Source organism: Rhinoraja longicauda, chromosome 40, assembly GCF_053455715.1.
Source record: "Rhinoraja longicauda isolate Sanriku21f chromosome 40, sRhiLon1.1, whole genome shotgun sequence".
Lineage (NCBI taxonomy): Eukaryota > Metazoa > Chordata > Chondrichthyes > Rajiformes > Arhynchobatidae > Rhinoraja > Rhinoraja longicauda.
The window spans coordinates 12,215,755-12,233,827 of record NC_135992.1 but is presented as its reverse complement, the minus strand read 5'-3'; the positions used below and the strand labels follow the sequence as shown (position 1 = coordinate 12,233,827).

General features: G+C 37.1%; 1 protein-coding gene across 6 annotated transcripts in view; it reads right to left on the bottom strand.

Annotated features, from left to right (window-relative positions):
* The window catches only part of LOC144611573 (activating transcription factor 7-interacting protein 1-like), a 126,886-nt gene extending 109,600 nt beyond the window's left edge, over window positions 1–17,286 (bottom strand). The window contains exons 1-2 of one of the 6 annotated variants that reach the window (XM_078430736.1): window positions 17,225–17,286; window positions 15,165–15,252 (exon numbers count right to left, since the gene is read on the bottom strand). The gene's annotated coding sequence lies outside the window, so the exon portion shown is untranslated. Of the gene's footprint in view, window positions 1–3,140; window positions 3,248–15,164; window positions 15,253–16,460; window positions 16,481–16,793; window positions 16,950–17,224 lie in introns of those variants that run through there. The other 5 variants (XM_078430741.1, XM_078430739.1, XM_078430735.1 and 2 more) reach the window with 5 other exon arrangements.
* Window positions 17,287–18,073: the final 787 nt, after the last annotated feature.

The window sequence follows — 18,073 nt, the reverse complement described above, 5'->3', positions numbered from 1 at the left end:
TTTTTATATTTATTATAATAATGCCGTGGGAGCACACATGATACGGTATATCAGCAGAGTTGGGCTTATCAGTTTATTAGGATCTATTTCCAAACATTTATTTTCCCCTTCTTCCTCTGTGCTAATCACTACAGAAACCTCATTACCCACATCGAGAAATTCCAGTTTTATTGTGCATAAACTGGCTCATGAGATGGTAATCTGGACACTCACTTAACCTCTCTCGTCCCTGGGCACACAGAAGGCAAGGAAAAAAACAAATTTCGCTTTACTGTATTCCATACGCATCTTGTGCCGAATATGTAGAAATTATCATTTATAGAGAATAAATGAACATGAACTATGCTCATTAAATTATTTACAAAACCTGCTGCTAATGTACATACAGCTAATTTCTCACAAAACCTGATTGTTCATCAATCTTCAAACCTTCTAGAGCTGAATTAACAAATCATTGGGTGATTTGGCTTGAGAAAGTCAATTGAGATTTGTGATGCAGGACGTTTTACATCACGTAGGCAAAAATCAACACTTGAAACTTTAGTCGTAATTCAAACGAGATGTTATACCACGTTGTTAATATCTGTGCTTAAAATTCTTTAATTCATAATGTGTGCAGTTGAGTACAAGCGAGGCATGTTAATATTTCAGATAAACACCTTAGCGAAAGCCAAATAAAAATATAGAGTTCATTTTGTGTTACAATGTTCGATAGCAAGGTATGCTATTTAAGTTAGGTATGTGAGAATTCAAATATAGTAATAACTTTTGCAGCATTCCTAAAACATCTATTTTTAAACAAATAAGTTTGCATTTGAATATAACCACCCATGGATATCAAATTGCTAATTACAGCTAATTAAGCACTATCTCACTTGTTTGGTCAATGATGATTCCTAGAAAAAAATATCACCAATTAACCAATTTCGTGGATTTATTTAAAATCATGTGATTGAGATGCTAAAACATTGATTGTTAACACCTGGAAGTGTTACAATCACAATATATAATGTCTCAAGTGGAGACTGGGGTTAGCTTTCAATGACATTGGTACAAATATTTAAATGCCTTAAGATTTAATAGTCCTTTAACAACATCATCCAGTAATGCCACAGCTTTAGATTTGAACTGCAGTTTGCAAAATTAAATTATTTAATTGTTAACTTTCTTTTAAATTGAAACATCCTATTAAAATGAAAGCCTAAAGCATCTAATAAAAAAAATGAAGTATCCTACATCAGTAATAATGTTAAAAAGAATCTTTAATTACAATTTTTAACTGATAGTACGAAAACAATGTATTTTTATTTTTTTCACAAATGCAATTAATTTTAAAACTATGGGAACTTAAATCATTCACAGAAGTAATTATTCACAAAACTTAATAACCTGGAGAAAATGATATGATATGCCATAACAGCATTAATACGCACAACCAAAGCATCAAATATCTAAAACATAGATAGAACTGGCTCATTGATATTTCATGTTGGCTTTGTGTATTATTTTGGATAGCTATCAAAATGCCAATGGGTATCAAAAACACATTTATGAATAATGCCAAAAAAATGTAGCTATTGATTAGTGTTTTTGGAAAAATAGAATCCAGACATTACAGATGCTTTCTGCATTGGTCATTGAAGTATGATCAAGAATGTGTCAACATGGCTGTTAATATGAAATGGTACTGTAGAGGCTATAATCAGTGAAAGATGAATAGTTAAGTTACCACTAAATAAATACTTATCATTCTGAAATTTTCAGGTTTCTAAATAACAAAAGATGTACTAATTGGAATGACAAATCATTCTAGAAGATTCTTAAATGCAGTTATATTATAAATGGCTTCTTTTTTCCTTTGAGATAGAGGACATAGAATAGGAAAAAACTCAATAGCACCTATACAAATTATTTTCAAAATTACAAAACATTGGATGAAGCAGAAGTTATGACAAAGGATTCTCCCAAAATATTCAAATCAGAGGCAAATTGAAAGGACACAAGCCAAAAGATTGAATCGACTTAATAAATATTGAAAAGCAACATTTCGAATTCAACAGGCGATTTTGCTTTTGTATCATGGAGCCAAATGACAGATGCATGCAAAGCATGATGAAAAATTACCACATGGGAAGACTCAAATTAGAAGATCCTGGAGGCTTGAGTGAGACTGAAGCACTGAAGACTGTGTTGAGGATCTGGCACCAGCAGTAACATTATGTAAGAGGAAAAGTGAGTGTTTGGTCAACTGGCAAAGGAAGTTTAAGAGAATTACTGACTAAAATACTAGTCAAACATTAGACCTCTGGTCTAATATTTGAATACAAGATTTTATTGGCAGCAAGATATAACAACAGGTTAAAACATAACCTAAGAAGTCTTAACTCAATAAATTAGCACTTGCCCATCATATTCCCACAATTCCCACCACCCCCGCCAAAATGCTATGACAGCTGTAAAACTAATATTTTGAGTAAAATATGGTTCATCTATTCCAAAGACAAAGCATCCTGCCTTTAAATTTATAGTATTCTTTGTTCTGGGGTCGCACAGATTTCAACATTTACAGAAAATTCTTTTTCAAAATAAACTACAAATTAACTACTGAACAACCCATTCTCCCATCAACCACCGCAAAAAGAATCCAGCTTACTTCTTTGTCAGGGAATAGATTGTGAATAAACCAATATTTGCCAATCCCCTTTCATCCTTCCAAAATGAAATCTGAAAATGGCCATCATTATTACTTACCAGGGAGAAGTAATAAAAATGTGCATATTGTACCAGTTGAGAATGGGTTAAGTCCTGTGAATGTCACTTGACTTTAGCAGCCATTTTCATAATTGCAAATCCCAGAATTTTGGTTAAGTAGGCTCTGAACCTCCAATTAGCAGCCATTTTGACCCTTCTGAAGGGTTCCAGTGGACTAAATTCATAATAGTTTGGCAAGAAACATTGCAGAATATTTCATGATATACGCGCAGCAGGACATAACTACACAATTAAATTTAAGATTTTACATCTGAATTGAGCATTAAAAACTCAAAAATTTGAAAAGAAAAAGGAACATTGAATGAAAAGAGAAAAACTGGCTTATGTTGGTTAGAGATAAAAAGCAATAGATATTTAATATTGCTTACCTGAATTTAAAAGTTGATATGTGATATTTGCACTTCCTTAAATAAACCACAGAAACTTGCTCAAGGCATTTTTGCATGAGTGGGAAACAGCCACAACAAATGTCAGCCATTTTGAGTTTGCCGAGGTTACTGTAACATCCTCCTCCTCACTTTTATATATAAAACAGTTACTCTCTACAGAGACTTGTTATAAAATGGTTTCCTACCATGCATCATCTCCCTTCAATGATTCATTCATTTTAGCTTTGGAGTGGGTGTGAATGTTGGGGCGTGTGTGTATATGTTGCACAATATTCTTTGCCTGCTACAGTCAGATAGCTGCAAGCACACAACCACACAACAACAACAGGACTTACCAGCAGACAGCAAGCTCTGATTGTTGGGTGTGCAACTACAGCATAGCAGATGTGTCTAGAGGCGGCCCCTCACTGACGTCAACTGCCTGTCAGTCACACTAGGCAATTAGCAAGCAGGATTCTACAGTGCAAGTTTATTTGCTGCTTCCTAGAAATCCAGGCCAGAGATTACAAGACACCAGTGCGAGCCAGACGGCTATTAGAACCACCAGGCACCAGAGGGAGGGGGGAAAAAAAACAAAAGAAGCCCCACTTCAAGAACATGCAGGACGATATTGCCAGAATGCAAGATCTTCCTGTGCCCTTGAACCCATTATTTGAATATATCATACATCACAATACATAGATAACTCCTTCCAAAATCACCCTTTCTTCAACATTTATGAATTAAAATTTAATATAAAAATAAATGTGTGTATTTTTCCTTTCCTGGTTCCCAATGTTATCAAATCTCTAATCTTTGCATTTTCTAGCTATTTAAAATTAAAATAATCTAAAAAAAACCTCTGACATACAGGGAAAAAAGCATTACACCGTCATAAGGCATTTTGAGATTCAATTATTATAACAAATTATATCCCACCACAAATTTTATCTCCAGTTTCATTATGAGTACAATGATCATTATTAAAATATTAAAATTAGTTCAAACTATTATGTTCCCTCCTTCCTGTATTCCATTTCCTCCTTACTATATTAAGCACACAGCCAGCAGCACAATCTGCTTTTCATTTCACTGGATTTCACTGGCGAGAAAGATCTAGATGACTCACGCTCACAGCAACCGACAGTTATAACATCTTCACAATTGTGAAATAAAGAGCAAACTGTGGTCGTAATGCATTATCCTCTGTACATGCACATGTGCTCTCTGCATGTGTCATTTTTAAAAATGTTGATAAAAATATATTCATGCAATTTTTTTAAAATGTCAGTTCAACTTCGTGTCTCATTACACATCAAAAACGACCCCAAAAAATTGACGGGGGCAGATTTATTAGTGTATCAAAGACAAGATAGGGAATCTAATATTTCTTTGCAAAATTGGAGACACAAACAAGTTTAGGTAATACTACACCAAAACAGAAAAACATACAGGGTACATTTTTGGAAAATTGCAAGGCCAATTGAAAGACATTGGTGAAAACACTCAAGGACTTGGTACGTCGTCGATATGAGAAAGGTATGCTTAAATATTTACGATATATAAGTTACCAGTCATACCGCAGAATTTCTGCAGATAGTCAATAGATAAGAATCTGAAATAAACGTCAAGCTGAATAGTGAGCTTTTCCACGGGTGTGGGTGAAACTGATAGATGCACAGAAACAATACACACAAAATGAAAATTTATTCAAGATAGACGTTTTTTAAAATTTGTTGCCTCCAAAGATTGTAAACCAAAGAAAAGCATTCCAAATTTCCAGAGTTCTAAAAGACCTCCCCAAAGTATTGCAGAACTCTGCCCACCTACCCCTCATGCAATTTATCCATATGATCAGGAATTTTAAGGTAGAAAGTAAAATCTACCTTTATTCAACCTAACCATGAAAGACATGCAGACGTTAAATGATCAAAAAAGATTATTACAAATAATACAAGCAACACTGTCCTTTACTATCACTATATCTCCCACTACTTAGGCGTTATGCATTTAATAGCTTTCCTGAAAGATAGATGCTCTAATTATAGAAATAGAGGGGATTCTTGCACACATTTCTTCGTGTGTGAGAAACAGACTAGATTAAGGAAGCATCTAAGATACTAAGATATTTGTGGTCACATGATTCCAGCAGCAAAGCTCCTTGTATAATGGAGGAAGTCAGGAGTCCCAGCAGAGTGCACAAAATGGCTGCCTTGTCTGTACTGCAGAGATCTATGATCTCAGGGGCCCACATCATAAATGGGAACAGGCCAAACCACCCACTTGTTTTATTTTTGGTTACTCTTGGATTTAACAAGCATTTAAATACTCTACTCAAACATTTCAGTTTATTTCATTCTTTTAATAACAAACTTTATATTTTTAACTGAAGCATTATCACCATCTAACCAATGAGCACTGGCACAGAAGAAAATATTTGTATTATTTTGACAGAATTATACTAATATAGGCTAATGTCCACTATTCAAGAGCATAAGTAATTATTTTGTAAAAAATTATCACATTTTATTATTTTTTTAAATCAAGATATTTTGAACCAACAGCTCAGCTTGAAAAAAATTCACAAAGTGCCAGGGGAACCCAGCGAGTCAGGCAGCATCCCTCAAGAATATGGATAGATATTGTTTTGGGTCGGGACCCTTCTTCAGGCAGGTCCTAACCCAAAACGACGTCTATCCATATTCTTGAGATGTTGCCTGACTCCAACATTTTGTCCTTTTTTGTAAACTGGCATCTGCAGTTCTTTGTACCCACAGCTCAGCACAATTTTTTTTATCAATTCAAAATGGCAGAGCTGTTTAAATTATATAGATTGTGAAAATTAATTTTATATTTAAATATCTCAAGTCTGAAGAGTCCAAACTAAAACATCATCTGTTCGTTTCCCTCCACAGATAGTACTTGACCTGCTGAATTTCTCCTGCAGTTTTTTGCTCAAAATTCCAACATCTGCAGTCGATTGTATCTTCATATTTAAACTATTACACTAATGGTCAATTAATCCCAAATTATGTCAATTTTAAATACCAAAAATACAAACCCAAAAACGACTCTAGAAATAACATGTCATACAATAGTTTCCAAATTTAACTTATTGTCAAAACTATTGTCTTGTAACCAGATCCCCTGCTTCCTCATCGGCAGACCTTAATCAGTACAAATTGGCAACACTTCCACCTCACAGAGAGCCAGCTCAAGACTGTCTGCCCAGTCCTCTGCTCTACCATCTCTATACTCATGACCGTGTAACCAGGCACAGCTAAAACACCTTCTTTAAATTTGTCGATAATACCACTGTTCTTGGATAAATAATGCTAACGATGAGTCGGAGTACAAGAGGGAGATTGATGATCTGGTTGAGTGGTGCAAAACGACAGTCTTAATCTCCATGTTAGCAAGACCAAGGAGCTGATTGTTGACTTGAGGAACCAAGGCTCCCTGAACTTGTCTTCATCAGCTGGAAAGTGTTGGAGAGTCAACAGCTTCAGGTTCCAGGTATGCACACTTTTGCTGATCGGTCCTGGGCCCAGTGCATGGATGTAATCACAAAGAAACTTCAACGTCTCTCCTTTCCCAGAAGATTGAGGAGATTCAGCACGGCATCAAATACCTCTACTTCTAGAAGTATACAGTGGAGAGCATGCTGACTGGATACATCACAGCATGATTCGGTAACTCGAAGGCTCAAGAATGGAGGCTGCAGAAAATGGTGGATATTGCTCGGTTCATAAGATATTGTCTTGCATACCATTGAATGGATCTTTAGGAGCATTGCCTCAAGAATGCAGCTAATATCATATATCCTCACCACTCCGGCCACTCTCATTTTGCTGTTATTATTGGAAGAAGGTGAATGAATTGTGAACTGTAACTCCTATTTCAAGAACAGATTCTTCCCATCATCTATCAGGCTATTGAACTGCACAACTCTACCTCAGCAAAAAAATATTATGAATGTTGTAGATGGTTGCACTACATACTCTGGCTTGTATTATAATGGTCAGGTTACATAATTATAACTGATAAGTTATTGTATTATTGTTTATTGTATATTTATGCATTGTTTTGTTCCATTAATGCACCTGGAACTTTAGCAACAATTGCATTGTTCAGGTCCCAGTGCATATGACAAACACTCTTCATGCATAAACTCTTAAAGAGCAAAGACATCAAACTTTCATGCAAGATAAAAATTAATACAGCAAATTAATTTTGTTCATTTTTTATTTTACAAGATAGAAATGTCACTGACTAGACCAGTATCTTATTGCATCAATTTGATTTTGAGAGGATACTTGTGAGTCATCTTCTTGAACCACTTCTGTTAGGGAGTTCATTGATTTTGACATAGTAATAATGAAAGAATGGGAGGGGTGGGATTGGAAAATAAACACACCGAAATGCTCAATTTTCACTAAATTCATTAAATCAAATAAAATTAAATAAGGCAGAGTTTTGTTTTTTTAAAGTGGTTGAATGTCTCATAGTAATTCTGGCAAAATATTACTGAAACTCTATATGGTTCCATTCAACGTGAAATTTTAGTACAACATTCACTGTTTGCCCAGGAATTCAACTCTTTAAGCATGTGCCTGCATAAACTTCACATAATTCACTGCTTATGACATACAATAGAATGCAGGTACACCATACATAGCACATCACACTGAAAAGAAAATCCCTGCAAATGAAATATTTCAGAGTACTAACTCACTTGGAACATAGTACAAACAGATGAAGACTCTTGAGTTCTTTAAATCATGTTAAGGAGGCCTACATCCTAGAGTATGGTTTATGGCTTATTTTGTTACTGACACTGTCCCACCTAAATTTTCTATATTTCTTACTGTCTCCAAATATACAAAATGATACTGAACAAGAAAATAAATAACTGCAAGCAGCAAAACTACCAGAACTCACTCAACTGATGCCCTGGAGGCCCTGCTTTTAAAATAGGTCCCAGTAACATTAATCTCAGAAATTCCCATCAGTTGTCACAAAGTTCTCAGAAACAAGTGAAATAGGTCTCCTAATACAGTTAGTGTTGATACTACTGCAGGTGCAGGAAACACAAACTATGAAAAATGTAAAGCTACAATCCTACAAACTAGCAACAAGTTGGCAATGTATATGCCCTAAACGGAATGAAAAATGTACGAGCAAATGAATCTCTCGTGCCAATAGCTTATGCTACAGTTTTGCCCCTATAATGTTTTTCATCATTAAGTACCCCTTAAATATTCAACATTGCCTGCATCAAGCATTCTATTCTCAGAGAATTCCGCATTCTCACCATGCTGTGCACAGAAATTCTCCAGAATTTTAGTTCAGAGAATCTCACGGCTTAAACCCACGTTTTGAATTTATGAACGTGGAATAATTTGGTAATAGACTATCATAGTTTTGAACATCAGTGTCAGATCTCCTCTTAATTTTTACCAAGACCTTTATATCAACTGTTATGTCATCCTGGACCCTTTCTGAAATGTATCAAGTCCTTCAGAATGGCAAGTTAGTACGCAAAACATGCTCTTGCCAGGATTCTGTATGGAAATTAATATCTACTCCCTACTTTTTTATTCTACTTCTCCAGAAAGGAGCCAGAATCTTTTGATTGCAATCTTTAAATTTATCAAATAGAAGTAAGCTTTTAGTCATTTATTCTAATCACACATTATGGAAGCAGCTGAATAATGTATTCAGCTTCTAAATTGCTGTTCCATTGAATTACAGTTATAGAGTGGAAAATAATGTGTAGACACGACTTGTGTACTGATGACTTTAGTATTAATGACAAAGACCAAATTTCTCTCCAACTACTGCCACCTTTTCTTGCAATTTTGTTATGCCCAGATTTTACTGTTTCTCTAACTCAAGTTACTCTTCTTCCAAGGCCTCTTTATTGTTCCAAAGCAAAGGGAAAATAATCTCTTATTTATCTAGTGACTGTAAGTTTGGATATGTCTTATTTTGTCATCATTCTTAGCTTTCATTCTGAATCTCAGAATTTGCAAATGTTAGCAGACGGGACTTTGAAGAGCGATTTAACAGAATAATTCAAAATAAATAGCAGGAGCTGACTGTTTAGCCATTTGTACTTGTTCCCAAAAGATGGCAGTTTCAGACATCTGCGTTTGATCCTGATCTTGGATACTGTCAATGTGGAGTTTAAGCTTTCTTTTCCATGGTCACATTGGTTTCTTCCAGGACCTTAGGTTTTCTTCCCACAATTCAAAACTTGTTTGTACTGATTGCTTAACTGGTTACTATAAATTACCCCATTACTGTGGGTCAATGGCAAAAAGAATCAAAAGAGAATTGGTAGGCATGTGTGATAAGAAACATTGCAGGAGTACATGGAAAATACTGGAGTAACTCAGCGTCATCCAATTCCTTCTCTCCAGAAATGCTGCCTGTTCCGCTGAGTTACTCCAGCATTTGTGTGCCAATTCCTGTAGAAATACTCATTGATAATAATTTGAATCCCTAGGTTTATGTTATAGGATTAATAAATAAGAATTTTACTATCTTACTTACTAACAGCATTACACTAACTGATTTATAGTCCAAGATTAATTGCTTCTCCCTTTTCCACATTATTCCTTTTCACTGCCCAAACTTTGCATGAAAATCGTTAGTACGAATTAGGTTTTTTTCATTATACATCAGATTGATTCCCTGAGACAGAACCATTGTCTTATGAAGAGAGATCAAGTAGTCGGGGCCGACACTCAAGTTCAGAAAGCCTAAGAGGCAGCAGTCTCATTGAAACATACGATACAGAGTTTGACAGGATGAAACAAAAGGCTGCACATGTTGGTTAATACACAAGAGGACACAAAATGCTGGAGTTGCAAGTCAGGCAGCATCTCTGGAGGACATGAATCGGTAAAATTTTGGGCCGAGACCCTTCTTCAGATCCTGCAGATGAATGTAAGAATGTTTCTCCTGCAGAGGGGGGTCTAGAATTAGGGCTCAAAGTCCCAAAGTAAGGGGCCAGATATTCTGGACACAAGAAGAAATTCCTTCCATTGTATGGTGAATCTTTAATATTCTCTATCCAAGAATGCTGGAAACTGAGTTTATTCAATACACAGATTGACAGACAGTTGTGAATTAAAAGAATATCGAATAGAACAGGAAAGTAACATTGTAAATAAGATTATATTAACATTGTAAAAAGGCCCCATTGTGTAAAGACTGGAGCGACTAGGCTTGTATACACTGGAATTTAGAAGGATGAGAGATCTTATAGAAACGTAAAAGATTATTAAGAGGCAGGAAACATGTTCCCAATGTTGGGGGAGTCCAGAACAAGGGGCCACAGTTTAAGAATAAGGGGTAGGCCATTTAGAACGGAGATGAGGAAAAACTTTTTCAGTCAGAAAGTTGTGAATCTGTGGAATTCTCTGCCTCAGAAGGCAGTGGAGGCCAATTCTCTGAATGCATTAAAGAGAGAGCTAGATAGAGCTCTTAAGGATAGCGGAGTCAGGGGGTATGGGGAGAAGGCAGGTACGGGGTACTGATTGAGAATGATCAGCCATGATCATATTGAATGGCGGTGCTGGCTCGAAGGGCCGAATGGCCTCCTCCTGCACCTATTGTCTATTGGCCATAACTTATTGAGTGGTAGAGCAGGCACGAGGGGTCAAGTGGTCTACCCCTTTTATTTCTCATTTTAAATAATAAATTAGTTTTGGTAGCCATTATGAATAATAAATTAGTTTTGATAGCCATTATGAGTGAAGCCATTATGAAGTTGAGTTTGAGGTTTAATAAAACAGTTGTAGCCCATGTACGGAGAAACAAGCAACTCCAGATGCTGGCTTACAAAACAATACACAGTGCTGGAGTAATCCAGTGGATCAAGCAGCATCTCTGCCTGGCTTGCTGAGTTACTCCAGCACTTTGTGTCTTTTTTTTGTGTCCCATGTATGTATGGGTTTTGATCTTGGTTGATTGAATATTTTTGTTTCCTGTGTTAAACTGCCTATCAGAAAATATATGTATAATTCTAAAATTAAGGAAAATGTATAAATAACACATGGATTAAATCATGAATGTTTTGAAAGTTAATAATTTAATGAAATGTGGCTTGCAATTCTTGGCACCAGATAGATTTGCTTTCACTAACTTTTAATTATTTAAGGCCATTTCTGTGCAAAACATTGTCTCCAGTCATTATTATGAAACCATACATCATATTTTCAGCAAAGGTGGGTAATGTCCTGACCCTTAATAAATATACTAATCTTACTGTATCTTTGGTAGTCATCGCATTTTCTTGATGTGGTGTTTAGATTTAACTTTATTATTGTCATGTGTACCCATGGTACATTGAAAAGCTTTGTTTTGCATAATATCCAATCAAATCAGATAATACCATAGATAAATACAATCAAGCAAAACTTAGGTACAATAGATATAGCAAAGGGAAAGAACATCTTATGTAACTCTTGTAAACTCCTTACAGGCAGCTTCAAAAAATAATGACAATATTTGCATTGGTTTTGCTATGCCAGATTTCATTTAAGGTTAGAATACTGATCAAACATGCCAGACGCAAAGGAATCTGTTGTAAATGCCAAGTGCAATTCATATTAGCTTCAGGAAGCCTAAGGCATCTATTCATGTGAAGAAACCCTAAAACTATTGAATGTTTCAACCAAAAGATAAACTTCATTTTGAAATTCTTCACAGATATTCTTCATAGTCCATAATGGGTGATTTTACACCACCTTCATAAACAGTCAAATACTGCACTATAGCATATTATAAAGATTAGCTCAGCAAGTGAATCTTTGAGGATAATGAGAGAAAAAAAAAGCAAACTTTAAAAAGGTAAAGATAGACAATGTTAGAAAGTTGTCCAGCAATGACTGACAGGAATGAGGTCTAAAGACCATCTTGAAAGAGGTTGGAATAGCTTTTTTCTCTCTCCAAAATTCTGTAACAGCATTTTTATTAATTGTTACGAGAATCTCTATTAAAAAATAAGAGATGAACTCTGAAATTCTTATACGATCAACTGGAACAAAAACATCCAATACAATTTAAGAGATTATGGTCATGTACATTTGGATTAACTGGAATAAGAGTTTAATCATTACAAAAAAATTATAATGGTGGTTTCTCCAGCAACAGTAACAGCATGCATATTCAAATAGAATATTGGCTTAAATGCAGTATCTGCTTGGATGTTAACATTGTTGAGCAATAGTTGCGAGCAGCTTCGAGCATTGTAATGTCCTTTATAGAGAAAGAGTATCAGCAAGGCACTAATATACATTCTCCAAAGTAATCCAGACAAAAGAGAAATGTACTTCAAGCATACCAAAGGGACAATTAATGCTTTAATTCATCACATCATATCAACATAAAATACATAGACAACCAGTATTCACACCAAGTTAATGGAATTCCCAGCAAAGGTATGTAGAATGTTCGATACCTACCCAAGGCAGCAGTGCTTTTTATTTGAGGAATAATACTGGTGTCCACCTTGCAAGACATTGCAAGAATACCTAGGAACAGCAGCCTTAAAGGTCATCTGCACCCTGGGCAGTCATGTGCTCATATCATAAGGTCATAAGGAATAGGAGTAGAATTAGGCCATTCGGACCATCAAGTCTACTCTGTCATTCAATCGTGGCTGATCTATTTCTCCCTCCTAACCCCATTCTCCTGTCTTTTCCCCATAACATCTGACACCTGTACTAATCAAGAATCTATCTATCTCTGCCATAAAAATATCCCCATTGCGATGTTACCAAGAGTAGAGTTTATTCTCAATCCTTCATCCAAAATAAGAACAAATATCATCAAACTATGAAGAAAAAGCAGGCGTGAGAGTAAGGCCTGAAAGGTTTGGATAAGCTGCGTGAAATGAGAAGAGGACATTTCCGTCAAGAGAAATACAGAAGTCTGCGTTACAAAATGAAAACAAATATAGGGTTCTTTCCTTTAAAAGACATATCCAAGAAGTATTCTTAAAGCACAAAAAGTTGAAAATCCTGATGACAATGGAGAACTGTCCAAATCTGATATCAGATAACATCACAGGTCTCCCACGTTGCCATATTTGCTCAAATAAAATATCAGAAAATAAGTTGAGGAAGTGCAAAGTCTACAAAATGGAGGTAGGCAGAATAGGTAAATGGACAAGAAGGTGGAGTCTAAAGATGCAAAATAGTAGATTCAAAAAAATCTGTTGCAGAAGAATAAAGTTGTGGGAATTTATATGTTCAAAGGTAGCCTGCTGTCTTTGTACATGTCAAAAGTAATATGCACACAAATACAGATGTATTGTTTCACCTGTATAGGATTTCTTTCAGACCATACTTAAGAGAACTATACATCATTTTAGCTTCCATTTCAAAGAATGATGCAACAAAAAGATGATTAGATTTATTCATGGAGTGGGCCAACTATCCTTTGAGGATGATGGGCACACATTCAAAAGAAACTTCAAAGAATGAAAGGTGACTTCTAAAACACCATTTTCGAAAAGAAAATAACAGGGAGGGCATGGTGGCCATTTGACTTGTCTCAAAATAGTAAGCTTAATTACAGGACTGAAATGAAAAATTTCTTCAGAGGCACAAAAATCTTTGGAATTTTCCAAGATGATTCTGAATACTGTCATCGAAAATATTGATATGGATTTCAATGGATTTTTGGATTCTAAAGGAAACAAGGAGGCAGGAAGGGTACTTTAGATAAAGAATCTGCCATGATATTGAATAATACAAAGTATAAACTACCACATGGTCTATTCCTTCTTGTATTTCTTTTCACCCTGACATGGTAGGTTATGCCAGATGCTGCATTGAAGAGAAAGAAAATTTTACACTGAGCCTTGGTGGGTTTAAATGGACAACAAAAAAGCTTGGCAAGGAGTTAAGATTTTAGGAAACATTATAAAAGAAAAATGTAGAGTGAAATAATTCCAGAACTATTGAGCAAGCAATCTTTTTAAAATGTATTCTTCAACTGGCACAGTAGCCTCTTCACCCAGACAAATTTTGGAGGAATTCCAATGAGTTTATGTACTTAAATGTTCAGTAAAAGTCCATAAAAAACAAAACTTACAAAAAAGAGGAACAGAGCCTTCAATTTTCTCCCTTATTTAAAGATTTCCAGGAGCTTGATACCACACAGAAATCAGATCATTCAGGTCCTGCCTTTGGACACCAGTGCAACAGACATAATGTTTTTGCCCGAACATTACAACTAAAATAAGCAAGCTCATTAGTATGCTTGTAGATTTCCTGTTCATATGGGGTTCTTCTCAGTAACAAACCTGGAGTTTTCTTCGAAGCCTCTCACTGAGACAGCGAACAACCATTCTTCTTTCTCAGACGATGGAAGACTTTGATTGCTCTTCTGGAAATCCAGCCAATTAATCCAGCAGACTCAAGAAATCAACAGCATAGTCCCAGCAGACAACACTGAGACGTATTAATCAACAACTACACCTTTTTGATAATCATGAAGAAGGTTCTACTGATACAGCAAGCAGATGAAAGAAGATTCACATTAACAGATTAGAGCAAATTGCCCCCTTATTTCTTCCAATACAAAGTATCTCTAGACATTATTATTAAGCAGTTTTAGATTTATTAGAATTTACTATGCAATCCAGTAAACCTTATACAAATTATTTGCTTACATTGTTCTTGAGATAATGGTATCAGCAACAAGCCAATATTAATTGTCCATCTTTTGAGACTCCTTTGCTTACCTTCTTCACTAGAGTGAAGAATATAAATATATCACAAACATCTGAAGAGAAAACTACAGAAAAAGGAGCTAATTTCCACCTTGAGCAGCATTCACGAGAAAATGTTACTGCAATCCAGCAGCCTTTTGGTCTTTATCTAGTCAAAAACTGTGATGCCAAACACACATTTTATTTAGATTTAGTGAATTCTTTTTCATAACTTTTCTTTGTGGTCCAATGCTAGTCTTAAACAGATCAAAATAAAATGTGTATACACCTACCCCATCAAGCAAAGATTTCGAATATGTGACAAATATAGTCAGAGGATATTCAATGAAAACCCACTGTAAACACTGATTCCACTCGTATCTGTAAAAAATAGAAGATTGCATCTGAAGGTTGAATTGCTATTAGAGATCATTCTTTGAAAGATTTCCCAGATACTACTGCACCCAAGTACATGATATTTTGATTTTGTTTCAGATTTATAGCATTTTTAGCAATATTTGAAAAGTAGTGTATTGCATGGCATAAAAAAAAGTGGCTCAGTACTGTGATAGATAGTTAATGTCCCAACGCTGCTAATTTTTAATCACTGGGATTCCAGGAGATAGAGCCAATGCTCCCCCCCCCCCACCACCAAATGAAATATAGTGATACACCTCTAAGAAAATGATAAATATATAAAATATATTAGATCTGGTGGAATAAGGCAAATGTGTTCATTTGACACCCAAGATGTTTGGATTAATGCAAAAAAATGTAACTAAGATTTGCAAGATCTAAAACCTACTGAAACTGATCAAATTCAACATTAAACCAAAAACATCTTATTTTTTGTTACTCTGTCACATGACATGCTCATGCATTAAAAAATAAAAATTAGCAATCTGTGCAAATGTCAAATATCAACAAGATGGATAAGGAATGTTATGAATGGATTTATTTCACAAAAATATACATAAGGTCAGTGCACAGCAGAGGTCATTTCTCTGCTGACTCAGATCAGATATGTGCCTCCAAATTAGTTTCAAGGCTGCACATGTAAACAGGTTTCTGAACTATTTAGAATTTTCAGATGAATCGCAGATGAAATACTGAGTGAAGGATAACCAAAAATCAGGTAAGTATTCCTCCAGGACATGTGTTGCATGGGCAGTAACAGCAATGAGCTTGCCAGAGCAAGATGCACATTAACATTAAAAAAATTGCTTACTAACCAAAAAATAGCACTCATCCATTATATCGATTTTAAGTGAACTATGCATGTACTCATTGTTAAGGTGTTTTGTTCACAGGGATACGTGGGGGGGGGGGGGCGATCAGGAATTCTCTGCATTCTAAACGATTGCAGCTACAACAATGCAGCAGCGCGGCAAGTCAAGTGCTGCACGAGTTCATTTGTTGTCATCTTCACCACCCCCTCCCCCCCGGAGAGATTTGCTCACGTTGGGAGAAAAAAATCAGAACTGTGCAAACTTCATCAAGGAAAATGTATCTGCACAATTAAAAGGGGGAAACAATCAATGCTGTGTGTCTTTTGGATCCTTAAAAACAAAAATCACCCCGAGACCTACCTTGACGTGAAGCATCCAGCGAAGTTTCCACTCGCTGCAATGGTGGGAGGGGGGAGATTTAAAAAATCCTGCAACCACCAGTGTCAAAATGCAAGATAGACACAAAATGCTGGAGTAACTCAGCGGGACAGGCAGCATCTGTGGAGAGAAGGAATGGGCGACGTTTCGGGTTCGAGACCCTTCTTCAGACCTCGCAATGAGGGGGGGGGGGGGGAATGAATGAAAGATAAGCCCCAAGTCAGAAAAAAAAAACAAAAGTAATGATGATCATTGCTAGCTGTGGGCTAGGGTAGGAGAAAATAAAACGAGTTATATATGACAATGAAAACTCACCAGGACGACAGTCATAGAGATTGTGTGTGTGATTGTGTGTGTGTGCGTGCGTGCGTGAGCGCGAGCGGCGGTTAGTGGGGCCGTGCCTGTGCCCGCGCGCACGCGCAGTCGCACTGGCGCTCCCGTGCAGCAGCTCCAGTGCAGCGGCAGCGGCTGCAGCTGCAGCGCGCACACGGGGCCTCCCCGGCCCGGCGTGGCCCCGCAGGGGCAGAAAACGCTCGGCGCCAAAAAAAAAATCAACCTCCTGAGGGGGAGGGGAGGGAGGAGAAGAAAAACAAACAAACAAACAAAAAAAAAAAACCCCCATCCCTTTACCACACACAATGTGAAAATATTCAGGAAGAAGAAAAACAACAAAAAAAAAATAATAATTATACCAGCAAGGAGACTTGGGAACTTTCCTTCGCACGACAAATGTAAGACTCGCTTACCTTCTTCGCGTCGAGTTAAAGCGTCGGCTCATCGATATCTTTTTTTAACCCTCCTCCCTCTACTAGCCCGCCTTTTGCTCTATTGCAGCTCTCCGCCGTCCGCCCCCCTCACGGCAAAGATGGCAGCTTGTGTGTGGGATGGATGGATGTGGTGGGGGTGGGGGGGGGGGGGGGTATGCAAATTAGCCTGATACCCCCTTCACCACAAGACTATTACAAACATATATAATTCTCCCGATATTGGACGACGCAAAAAAAAAAAAAAAAAAAAAAAATGTCGGAGTAACGCAGCGGGACGGGCAGCATCTCTGGAGAGAAGGGACTGTGCCTGTCGCGCTCCAGTGTGTCTATCCTCGGTGTAAACTAACATCTGCAGTTCCTTCCTGCACATTTCGTCCAGATTCCCCTCAAATGTATTAACTAAAATAAAATGTTGGTTATGTCTTTATTATCAACGGGATAGGGTTTTTTTTAATTCTCACCTTTCCCCCTCTATCTCTATTTCCCCATCCCCTCCTCTCCCCACCCTCCCTCATTCCCTCCTCTCCCCACCCTCCCTCATTCCCTCCTCTCCCCACCCTCCCTCATTCCCTCCTCTCCCCACCCTCCCTCATTCCCTCCCTCATCTCCCCACCCTCCCTCCCTCATTCCCTCCTCTCCCCACCCTCCCTCATTCCCTCCTCTCCCCACCCTCCCTCATTCCCTCCTCTCCCCACCCTCCCTCATTCCCTCCTCTCCCCACCCTCCCTCATTCCCTCCCTCATCTCCCCACCCTCCCTCCCTCATTCCCTCCTCTCCCCACCCTCCCTCATTCCCTCCTCTCCCCACCCTCCCTCATTCCCTCCTCTC